Here is a 12,146-nt window from a genome sequence, read left to right as displayed (position 1 = left end):
CGTAGTCTAAGGAGCTTGGAAAGAAAAGCATCTGGACTTCTTTAAGTTGCATGAAAGCACATGATAGGGTGGGGCTAGGTTTCACAATGAGCTTTTGTCCCTCTCGGGAAGATACTTGTACAGGGCTTAAATGTAGGACTCTCCACTATTTGACCCTAGAACTGAAGAAGCTTCTCAGATGAGAGGTGAAACGTCTTCAAGCAACTTAAAGAAGTCTATAAGCTTTTCTTTCCAAGCTCCTTAGTTTATCCTTATTACTATTATTATGTGTGCTAGTTTAAATTGCATATATTTTTTAATGAACCGTCTTTTTAATTTAATAGCTGAAGAACCAGTAAGATGGGTCATTCTTGAGAAGAAGCTGGAAAACTGCAGCATGTGACGATGCACGGATCAGTTTGTTTATCATCTCACACTCTTAAAGTGATCCTTATTATTTTGGGAGAAGCAATTAAGGTCAAATGTCTCTAACGTTCATTTCCTCCTGTTCATGTTATTATGAATATAAATGTTCAGAAGTGAACACTGTTTGCTTGGAGCACCGTGCAACAGGAGCTTACGTGGAAGTGGATCCAAGTGCAGATATCAAACGGAAACAGTGATAAAGTTTAACATTCTCACTCGGATCATGACGCACGGGTGCCAAGAAGATAAAAAATTAATGAAAAAGTTCAGAGGAGGTCTATGAGTTTAACTAACGACTTGTGTTGTATTTGTCTTGAACTGAAAGGAAATGAAATAAAAACATCAGACAGGTTTTATTCTAGGAGCTTTTCTAGTAGGACACTTTCAGTTTCATTTCTTTCGAAAGTGGTGCCAAAATTGGAATTTGTGTCCTTGCGCTCCGGGAGCGCGCATTGGGCAGGGAACACGGACCCAAACGTTTTCTTTTGTGAGAAAGGGTCGTTACATTGCTGTTCAGTTTGCAGGTTACAACAGAAAATTGTACATTTATCATTCTCACGTGTATGGAAGCCCTTTTCCGCCACTGAAAAAAACACAAGTATCCATAACTCAAAATTTCAGGATATTTTCTTAAAATTTCGACTTATTAACTCAAAAGTTCGACTTACGAACTCCAAATTTTGAGAAACGTAACTCAAAATTTGGAGAAACATAACTCGAAATTTCGAGTTACTTTTCTCAAAATTTCGAGAAAATAACTTGGAATTTCGAGTTATGGATCCTTTTTTGTGTGGTGGAAACGGGCTTCCATAGACGTGGTATCGACGGGATGGGACGTTTTGTCTGATAAAAGGATCCATATAAACTTTGACACTCAATATACCACATCCTCAACAAGTAAACGCCTTCGTGTTCGTTTTCAGACGTCCTAGAAATACTATTCTCTGATTGTTCCACCAAAGTTGTTTCTGCTGGGTACAAAAATGCACCTTTCTAAGAGCACCAATGAAAACAATTGTGTGTTTTATTCTTCTAAAATACTTCTGTAGCTAAAATACAATAATAACTTTATTGTATATTTACTGTATATTTAAGATTATATTAGATTATAATTAATTACTGCGATTGATCATAGTCTTTTTAAGTCTTTCTGCCCCAGTCTTGCACAAAGTCGGCCTACAGCCTTCCCCTATTTGGGCAGAACAGTAGTCAAGTCAAGTATTTATTTATTGTCATTGTCAAAGAACAATGAAATTGCGTTTGGGGCTTCCGTACAACCCGTAAAAAAAAAAAAAAAAAAAAGCCCCTTAAAACCCAAGTGTAAATATTTAACCCAGTGTGACTTCAGTGCAATGAGACAATCCTTAGCAACAACATGAGAACAAGACAGGTAATGTTCACAGGACATTCAGACAAAGACCTGAGAAACATGACAAAATGCAACAATGCAACCCGTTCAATATTATTGTACTGTGAGATATGATGGTTGTCTATTTAAGAAAGAGGGGGGGGGGGAAGAGAGAATAAAGATATAATGCACCAATGCAAACCAGTTCAGTGCTATTAAGAAGTTGGATATGGTTATTGTCCGTGAGAGGGGGGCAGAGAGGGGAGGGGGGCAGAGTTCAGGAGCCTCACAGCCTGTGGATACAGGCTGTTGGCCAGTCTGGATGTTCTGGCCTGTATAGACCTGTACCTTCTCCCTGAGGGCAGCAGGTGGAAAAGGTGGCGCGCAGGGTGATGTTGGTCCCGCAGGATACTGTGCACCCTCCTCAGACAGCGAGTGGGGAAGATATTACTAATCTCTGGCAGAATTGTTCCAATAATTCTGCCAGCTTCTTTCACCACCCGCTGGAGTGCTTGCTGGTCGGCCTTGGTGCAGCTGGGGAACCACACTAGAAATCCATGCGTCAGGACGCTGCTGATGGCACAGTTATAGAAGTTCAACATCAGAGGTCTGGGAATGTGTGCGCTCCGTAGTCTCCTCAGGTAGTAGAGGCGCTGTTGGGCCTTCCGTGCAACTAAGGTGATATGGTTGCCCCAGGACAGGTCCTCGGTCACAGTTACCCCCAAGAATTTAAAACTGCTCACCCTCTCCACCGCCTCACTGCCAATGAAGAGAGGCAGATGGTTGTTATGACCCTTCCTCCGGAAATCTACAATGATCTCCTTGGTCTTTTTGGTGTTTAAGACCAAGTTATTGTCGTGGCACCATGACTCTAGTTGTTGCACCTCTGTCCTGTAGTTTGTCTCATCGTTGTTGGATATAAGTCCGAGCACTGTGGTGTTGACCGGTTCTCCCTGTATGCAAACTGGTGCGGGTCCAGAGATGGTGGAAAAGCAGCTCTGATGCTTTTCCACCACCTGTGGCACTCACCCCCATTTGGCGGGAATGGGGGTGAGTGCCACAGGTCTGAAATCGTTCAGACATGTGACATTTGACTGTTTTGGGATGGGAATGATGGTTGCTGCTTTGAAACAGGATGGTACCAGTGAACAGGACAGCGAGGTGTTATATATAGAGGTGAAGACGTCCGCCAGGTCCGCAGCACAGTCTTTTAGCACCCGGCCCAGCACTCCATCCGGCCCGGCCGCCTTCCTGGTGTTAATGCTCCGGAACACACGCCTCAGCTCATGAGTGCTCAGGACCGGAGCAGGGTCGGTTGAGGGGAGAGGGGACAGGACAGGGTCGGTGTTCTCCCTATCAAAGCGGGCATAAAAGAGGTTTAGGTCCTCAGCCAGAGTAGGACTATCGGCTGAGGGTGATGGTGTTCTTCTTTTGTAGTCCGTGATAGCCCTGATGCCTTCCCAGACCTGCTTTGGGTTTGTGATGTTCTCAAACCTGGCCTCGATACGCCTCCTGTGCTGCTGCTTGGCAGTCTTGATGCCTCTTCTCAGGTTAGCCCTGGCAGCACTGTATGCCTCCTGGTCCCCGGAGTTGAAAGCGTTGTTCCTTGTTCGAATAAGTTGTTGAACTCTGTGTGTCATCCAGGGTGGATTATTAGGGAACACACGGAGTCGTTTCCAAGTTGTTACATTGTCCACACAGAAACAGATGTAATCCAAGACAGTGGAGGTGTAACTGTCCAATGCGACACGGTTGTCAGTGTCCTGCACCTTGAATACCTCCCAGTCTGTGCAGTGGAAACAGTCCTGAAGCATCGGAATAGCATCCTGCGGCCATGTTCTCACGGTTTTGGTTGTAATCCCAGTGCTCTTGATCTTTTGTGTGTATATTGGGTGTAGCAGAAGGGAGAGATGGTCTGACAGACCCAGGTGGGGATAGGCCTGGGCTCTGTATGCGTTCGCCATGTTGGTGTACACCTGGTCCAAAGTTCTATCTCCTCTGGTAGCACACTTCACATTTTGGTGACGTTCGTGCACCAGAAGTTGTTAATATAGATGCACAGCCCCCCGCCGGTCTTCTTACCCGAGTCCGCAGACCTGTCGGCTCGATAGGCGGTGCGGCCTGCTAGATCAATAGCCGCATCGGGAATGGCGCTGTCCAGCCAGGTTTCAGTAAAAATCATGCACGAACAGTTGTTGAAAGTCCGTCGAGTGGCGATCTGCAGTCGTATTTCATCCAGTTTGTAACGGATTGAACGGGCATTGGAGAGGAATATGGTCGGGAGTGGTGGTTTAAACGGACTAGCCTTTAGCCGTGCCCACAGGCCTCCCCGCCTGCCTCTCTTCTGCCTCCGCTCGCAGCGTCTCCTCCTGCGGCTTGCTGTTGCGGGTAGCCCCGGGGGTTGCTTGACGATCTCCGGGGGGATGAGATACTCGGATGTTAATTGAAGATCTCCACGGCTTAGTTGTAGTAGATCATCTCTATTATATTGAAGTAACCCCAGACTGTGTGAAATGATACACAGTACCACCAAAAGTGCAAAAGTGTAGGAGCTCCGGGCCGCTGCGTCTGTGCGCGCCGCCATCTAGAACAGATTCTATCAGATCAGTTCACTTGTTGAGAACGTGCTGAGTGTTAAAGTTTTTATGACACACAGACGTGATTGTACTGTTATCAGGCTAAACGGATTCAGGAGACAGACACTATCTCTACTTTTAAGATTAGGCTTAAAACTTTCCTTTTTGCTAAAGCATATAGTTAGGGCTGGACCAGGTGACCCTGAATCCTCCCTTAGTTATGCTGCAATAGACATAGGCTGCCGGGGGATTCCCATGATGCATTGAGTTTTTCCTTTCCAGTCACCTTTCTCACTCACTATGTATTAACAGACCTCTCTGCATTGAATCATATCTGTTATTAACCTCTGTCTCTCTTCCACAGCATGTCTTTATCCTGTCTTCCTTCTCTCACCCCAACCGGTCGCAGCAGATGGCCGCCCCTCCCTGAGCCTGGTTCTGCCGGAGGTTTCTTCCTGTTAAAAGGGAGTTTTTCCTTCCCACTGTTGCCAAAGTGCTTGCTCATAGGGGGTCATATGATTGTTGGGTTTTTCTCTGTATCTATGAAGCGCCTTGAGGCGACTTTTGTTGTGATTTGGCGCTATATAAATAAAATTGAATTGAATTGAATTGAACGTCCTCGTCTGCGGTCCGTGCCCAGTGCGCGCTCCCGACGCACGGGTAACTAACTGCTTGTGTTTGGCACAACACCTGGAATAACTACCTTGGCACACCTGTCTGTAGTCCTCCGTGTGTTTACAGCAAGGTCCGCGATCCCTGCTCCCTCGTCCGTCTGGAACAGGAGGTAAAAGCAGAAATGTTAAAGAGCTTAAGGAATTTAACTTAAAATTGTGCCTGTAAGATTTTTATTAACTAAAGTTTTCCTTTCGGGATAGTAACTATACTGATGTAGTTGCGTAGAGTAGGAGTAGAGTAGTAGCCACCACTAAAGTCACAAATTCAGTTCTATTTATATAGTGAAATGTATGCATTATTCTAAAAGCAACCACTGCAAATGTGTTAAAGGATTCCTGATGAAGTGAGAGAACAAAACGTGCTCATCCTTATGCCAGTCTGTCTGGAAATGAAACTTATGACATCGTTATGTTAACTCATTTTTTTCTGTTGAGACCAAAGTAGCAACATACATTTAGATTTGGTTCTGTAGCAGTCCCCCGGACCAAGGAAGAAATAGAGAGAGCCTCGACGGGTGCAGTAATTTTTACTTTGAGATTCATTCAGAATCTAACAGTGCGCCAGGTGCGCCAATGCACCGTGAAAACTAAACAGAAACACAAAATACATTTTCTTAGACGCTTATTACAAATATGAACTCAAATAAAGCAGAAAATACAACAAAATATCAATTAAGCAAAGAAATACAACTTAAAACATGTACCTCGCTCCGCATTCCAAGGGCTGCAAATTGTTAATTTTGCTAGAGTCCGGTATCACGCTGCTTCACGCTTCATTGAGAGCTGCCTACTGGGACATGTGCGCCACAAAAACCGGTCTGACCTGGAAGTGCAGCTTGCCGCTAACTAAACAACAGAGCCCTCTACTGGACACTACGCGTAGCTGTTCAGGCTTAGATCAATAAACAAAACTGGACATTTACACTCCCACCAAATCATGTATAACAAACAACATTCTTTACATGATTTCCAGCTTTAACATATGGACATTACTACAAGAACGAACACAATTTCAAATACATCATCAATAAACTTTCGCAAAATACGCCTGATGTGAAAGTATTGATTGAAACATCAATTAGTTATTTTCTAATAGAACTACAAGCTTTTGAACAGGTCGCTCAACTACGTGAGGTTTGTGTGCTGTTCCCTGCTTCTTTATTAAGCCTCGATCGCCAACTTGAAGCTTGACTCTGCGGACCAAACCGTCATCTTCTTCTGGTGCTTCAACCACTCGAGCCAGTTGCCACTGATTTCTGGGAAGCATGTCTTCTTTGATAATGACTATGTCATTGACTTTAAGATTTCGACGTGGTAGGTGCCATTTCTGTCTCGTAGATATGTTCAGAAGGTACTCTCTTTTCCATCTACTCCAAAACTGCTCAGTGAGATACTGGACTCTGCGCCAACGTCTCGTTCCTTTGGAAGTTCAGACATGCGTTGTTCTTCTGGTGAACGTCTTAGTTTTCGACATTGAACACATTTACTTATTAGTTTTGCAACTTCCTTGCTCCCACCAATCACCCAAAATCCGTTCGATCTGATTTCCATGAGAGTTTGGCTTCTACCTTGATGACAAATCTGTGCATGAAAATGAGCAATGATCAACTTTGTAATGTGATGGTCTTTTGGGAGGATGATGGGGTGCTTAAGTCCCTGACAGAGTGTTGACTTCTTCAGTCTTCCTCCAACACGGAGAAGTCCTTGATCTAGCACTGGATCTACTCTAAAGAGGGGACTTGAACTCGGAAGGTTATCTCCCACCTTCAACACTTCCATCTCTTGAGAAAAGGCCTGCTGCTGAAGGAGCTTTATTATTGTGTCAGCAGCTGTTCTCCGTTCATCTACTGTTACAAAGTTTCCATACTGGGCTTTGCTGGATCTCAATCCTTTTATCCTTGCAACCACTTTAAGGAGCATTGACCAGCTTGAAAATCTTGACAAACGGCTGAGGATATTGTCTTGTTCACTTGTTTGAGTTGTGAGAGCTTTGACTGCTTTGACTTCTGGATCCCCTACTAACAACACAGCTGAGGGGCTGGGTGCATATGAAATGTCATGTTCCCACAGAAACTTTGGACCAGACAACCAACATGTTGACATGATTTCTGATGCACTGAGCCCTCTAGAGGCGTAATCTGCAGGATTCTGAGCTGTGTCAATGTAGTGCCACTGTTTGGGATCTGTAGTTTGCCTAATTAACTGAACACGGTTGGCAACGAAGACGTGGAACCGTCGTGCCTCATTGTTAATATAGGCTAAGACTACTTGGGAGTCAGTCCAAAAGAACTCTTCATTAATGCACATCTGAAGCTCTGCTTTTAGCATGCTGCTCATTCTGGCTGATGTGACTGCGGCTGAGAGTTCTAATCGTGGGATACTTGTCACCTTGGTAGGTGCGACTCTTGCCTTAGCCATAACAAGACTACAGTGGACCTTCTCGTTGCTGAGGTACCTAATATAGGAGCATGCACCATATCCTAAATCACTAGCATCACAAAAGTGGTGCAGTTCCACCTTTACAATGTCTGTTAGTTCTGGTGGGTGGTAACATCTAGGCACTGCAACCGATTTTAGTCTTTCCAACCCATCTTTCCAGTCCTCCCACCGTGAGCGTAAGTTGTCAGGAAGGGGGTCATCCCATTCAATGCCTCTGCGACACAGTTCCTGTAGGATACCTTTGCCTCTTAAGGTGAAGGGAGCTACGAACCCTAGTGGGTCGTACAGGGATGAGATCACTGACAGTATGCTCCGGCGAGTAGGAGGTTGGTCCTTAGTGTTTATTTTGAAACTGAAAGTATCATTTTTGATTGACCACTGGATGCCGAGCACATGGCCTTCAGCTGTTGTGTCAGGTTTGAAATCGAGCGGTTCTGTGGTGTCTGCTCTGTCTGAGGGTTCCAGCTGGGAAAGCGCATCACTTTGGTTTGAGTTGAACTTGTGCAGATGTAGACCGCCAAGTCTACAAAGTGCTTGTGTTTCGGTGATGAGTTCTTGTGCCTCTTTAACTGATGGGACACTAGTTAGACCATCGTCTACATAAAAGTTCTGTTCAACAAACTCTGAGGCCTTAGGATAGTCTGCTCTGTACTGTTGTGCCAAATATTTCAGGCCGAAATTAGCACATCCAGGGGATGAACTGGCACCGAATAGATGTACAGCCATTCTGTACTCTCTGGGTTCTTTGTCTAATTGTCCATCCTGCCACCACAGAAATCTCAGATAGTTGCACATGTCTGGACAAACAGAGAACTGGTGGAACATTCTCTCGATATCACAGATTATGGCTACATTTTCCTTTCTGAAACGACAGAGTACCCCCACCAATGAGTTGATCATATCTGGACCTGTGAGAAGAGTGTCGTTTAATGAGACACCGAGAAATTTTGCTGAACAGTCAAAGACAACTCTTAGCTTGGCTGGTTTTTTCGGGTGATATACCCCATGGTGTGGGATGTACCATGCAGTCTTGCCTTCAGACAAAGGGGGGGCTAATTCTGCATCACCACTGCTGATAATGTCTCTCATAAAGGAACAGTAATGTTCATGATACTGTTTATCAGCCTTTAGCCTTTTCTTCAGGTGTTGCAGTCGGACTGTGGCTAACTTCTTATTGTTGGGAAGCGCTGGTGGATCATTGCCCTTGAAGGGAAGCGGCATCTCATAGTGCCCATCTGATCTTTGTTTTATTGTATCACTGAGGATTTGTATGAAGCGAACATCATCCTGTGATACATACTTATCCTCATAGTTTCTCTCATTAAAGTCAGTCTCTAGGACTTTGAGTACTTCTGTGGCTGATGGTATGGGCATTTCTTTGACTGTGATCCTGTGCACATAACTCTGGTTACCTTCTCTGTCTAGGTGAGGATTACCAGAACCAATAATACTCCATCCTAGTAGGGTTCTTTGTGCGAAAGGTTCGTTTATTTTGCCTGTGACGATCTCTAGGGGGGCTAGTGCTGATGGGCAGTCATAACCAATCAATAGACCTACTTCACAGTTCTGCAATGGCTGTAACTTGTTAGCTAAGCCTTCAAGGTGTGGCCACTGAAATGCCGTTTCCTTGGTAGGGATATGAGACTTGTCAACTGGGATAAAGTCACGAGAGTAGACGTGTTCTATTCGGACACGAGTCTCAGAATCAAACCCACGCACCTGTAAGTTGTTGGCAAGTTTACTTGCAACGACTGTGTCGACGGAAGTCATGGTGCTAAGCTTTAACTGCACTGGTTGGGCGTCTACATTTAGTTCTAAGGCCAAATCCTCTAAAATAAAGGATGAGTCACTCTGGGTATCAAGCAGGGCATATGTAAGTATTTCTTTCTCAGGCTCAGATGCAACTGACACAAATACTGGTACTATGCTGGATGTGGAAGATGGTTTCCTTGTTAGTACATGAGTCATAACATTATGCACTTCCTTGTTTGCACCTTCATCTGGGGATTTAGAATCCTCAGTTTTCTTTTCTTTAGGTTCATTCACTCTTTCTGTGTGTAGACAGGTGGGGTGACGCCGACCACACTTACTACAGGAGTGACGTCCTCTGCATTCTTTGGTTACATGACCCCTCCTCAAACACCCAAAGCAGAGACGATTTTCTTGAATGAAAACTTTCTTGTCATCACTAGTTTTCGCTGCAAAAGCAGGACACTTAGCTATGCCGTGCGATTCTTCTTTGCAAAACAAACATGGGGGTTTAGGTCTAGAAGTAGATACTGGGATTGGTGGAGACTTTGGTTGGATGGTAGTACTGAGTGCCTTCGCTCTTTTAACATGCTGCTCTTCTGATGCCCTTTCGTTTATTAGGAATGGTGAGGCAACAGGATTGCAAACTACTTTAGCTTCATTTTGTATGAACTTTGTAAAGCGAGCGAAGTTGGGGTAGTCTTGGCTTTTGTCTAGCTCCTCCACCACAATGCGGCTCCATCTCTGCACTATCCACTCAGGCAGTTTTCTTAGAAGCTTGTGATTTTCCTCACAATCATTAAGGATCTCTAGGCCTTTGACTTGAGGGATAGCCTCTGCACAGCTTTGGAGAAAATCTGCAAACTCCCTCAGTGCTTTAGGATCATTGGCAGCTATTCTAGGCCATTTTGTGAGTTTAGCCCTAAAGGCTCTTTGGATAACAAATGGGCTGCCATACCTTTCCTCTAAAACGCTCCAAATGCCTGCGTATGCCTGCTCACTGTTGCGGAAGAAATATCCCTCTACTGCCTTTCGTGCTTCACCTGCAAGATAGCTCTTTAGATACAACATTTTCTCACACACAGGTAAAGGTTTGTCACCAATTAGTGCCATAAAGGATACCTTCCAATCCATAAACTTTAGGGGGTCGCCACTAAAGATGGTGGGCTCAGGTACAGGAAGCCTGTTTAGGGTAAGAGAGCTGGCGAGGGCTTGAACTAAGCTAAGTTCTTCACGTTCTGGAGTAGTATTGTGAGGTCTAAATGTTGGTGCTTGTGGATTTAAAGAGAGCCGTGGTGCGATGTTGGGGAGATTTGCGGAATTTTCTAAGTTGTAGCAGGACACTTGATCATGGCTTTCAATGTCATTTTGAGCGCTAAGGGCTCTTACTCGTGCAGCTGCTACTTTCACTTCGCTGTCTGCCTTTAACTGTTGAAGTTTAGTCTTTTCCTCCTCCAACTTTGCCTTTGTTTCCACTTCCTTTATTTTCCACTCATTTTCCATTTGGCTGATCTTGGTTTCCTGTGCCAATATTTCTTGTGTGGCCTTTGCTTGTTCCACTTTGGCTGCAAGTTCAGCTTCTGCTTCCACCTCACGACTGCCAGTAGAATCTGCCTTTGAGCGTGCAACTGAACCCTCTGGGAACGACGTTTCAGTTTTTGTATCACCAAACACAGAACTATAGTCCCTTTTGTTTAACATCACTCGTACTCTTTCCTTTTCAAGGCGATCGTTAAAGAGCTGATCGATATTTTCCTGTCGTTTAGCAACAACTTCACAAATGTCAGTTGTAAGCACTGCACAAGCATCCATTCGCTTAACAATGTCGGGCGTCATGGATTGGCTGCGGCGAATGGGTTCATAATGCTGTTGTACTACAGCGTGCTTGTCTCTTATGTCATGACTGGCATTGTTTAGCTCTTCAGGTGAGCAGAAAGTTTTCAGCTTTGTTCTGATTTCTTTAGCTGCCTTCTTCCAAGTGTCATAAGCTTTGTTAAATGCCTTCTCATTTTTCTTTGCCTCATATTCCTGCATTTCTTTACCCTTTTCAGTTAAATGCCTTTCACGATTGCTGGATCTTACTCCTTGTTGCTCTGAGTCGTCGGCTTCTTCAGCAGCGTTCAACATTTTGTTACTGTAATGTGTATGTTGCTCTATGCGATAACGTCTGGACTTAAACTTACGTGAGTGTTACTTTTGGAAACAATGCTCACATCAGACGTTTACATCACATAAATAAACGGATTAGCACCCACATATTAGACAAAATGTAACTGTAAATACCGCTGATATACGTTACTTTCAAGAAGAATAAACCCATACAATTTAAAGATTGTAATTACTCAGTGCAATGCAGTATACCTTTAAGGCTGTAACCACAAAAATATTTAAGGCAAGTAACTCTGAATTAGTGTGCAGACATTTTAACTTTGTTATCAGCAAAGTCCTTAATGGGCATAATACCTGCACCTTCGTAAAGTAACCATCAGAGTTCAAAGGGGAGGTAGGCGACGAAGCAAAGATGATCTTGACTGGTGTAGAAATCTCTCACAGCTGACACACGGACCCAGCTCGTGGCACGGGCTGCACTCATCTAGCATGGGAGCTAGCAAGTAGCCTTCACTCAGCGATCGAGTTTTCACTGTAGCAGTTCCCCGGACCAAGGAAGAAATAGAGAGAGCCTCGACGGGTGCAGTAATTTTTACTTTGAGATTCATTCAGAATCTAACAGTGCGCCAGGTGCGCCAATGCACCGTGAAAACTAAACAGAAACACAAAATACATTTTCTTAGACGCTTATTACAAATATGAACTCAAATAAAGCAGAAAATACAACAAAATATCAATTAAGCAAAGAAATACAACTTAAAACATGTACCTCGCTCCGCATTCCAAGGGCTGCAAATTGTTAATTTTGCTAGAGTCCGGTATCACGCTGCTTCACGCTTCATTGAG

The sequence above is a fragment of the Diplotaxodon limnothrissa genome, linkage group LG15, assembly GCF_057381915.1.
Source record: "Diplotaxodon limnothrissa isolate DT_005_m linkage group LG15, D_limnothrissa_male_GT1.1, whole genome shotgun sequence".
Taxonomy (NCBI): Eukaryota; Metazoa; Chordata; class Actinopteri; order Cichliformes; family Cichlidae; genus Diplotaxodon; species Diplotaxodon limnothrissa.
This window is presented reverse-complemented; position numbering follows the sequence as displayed.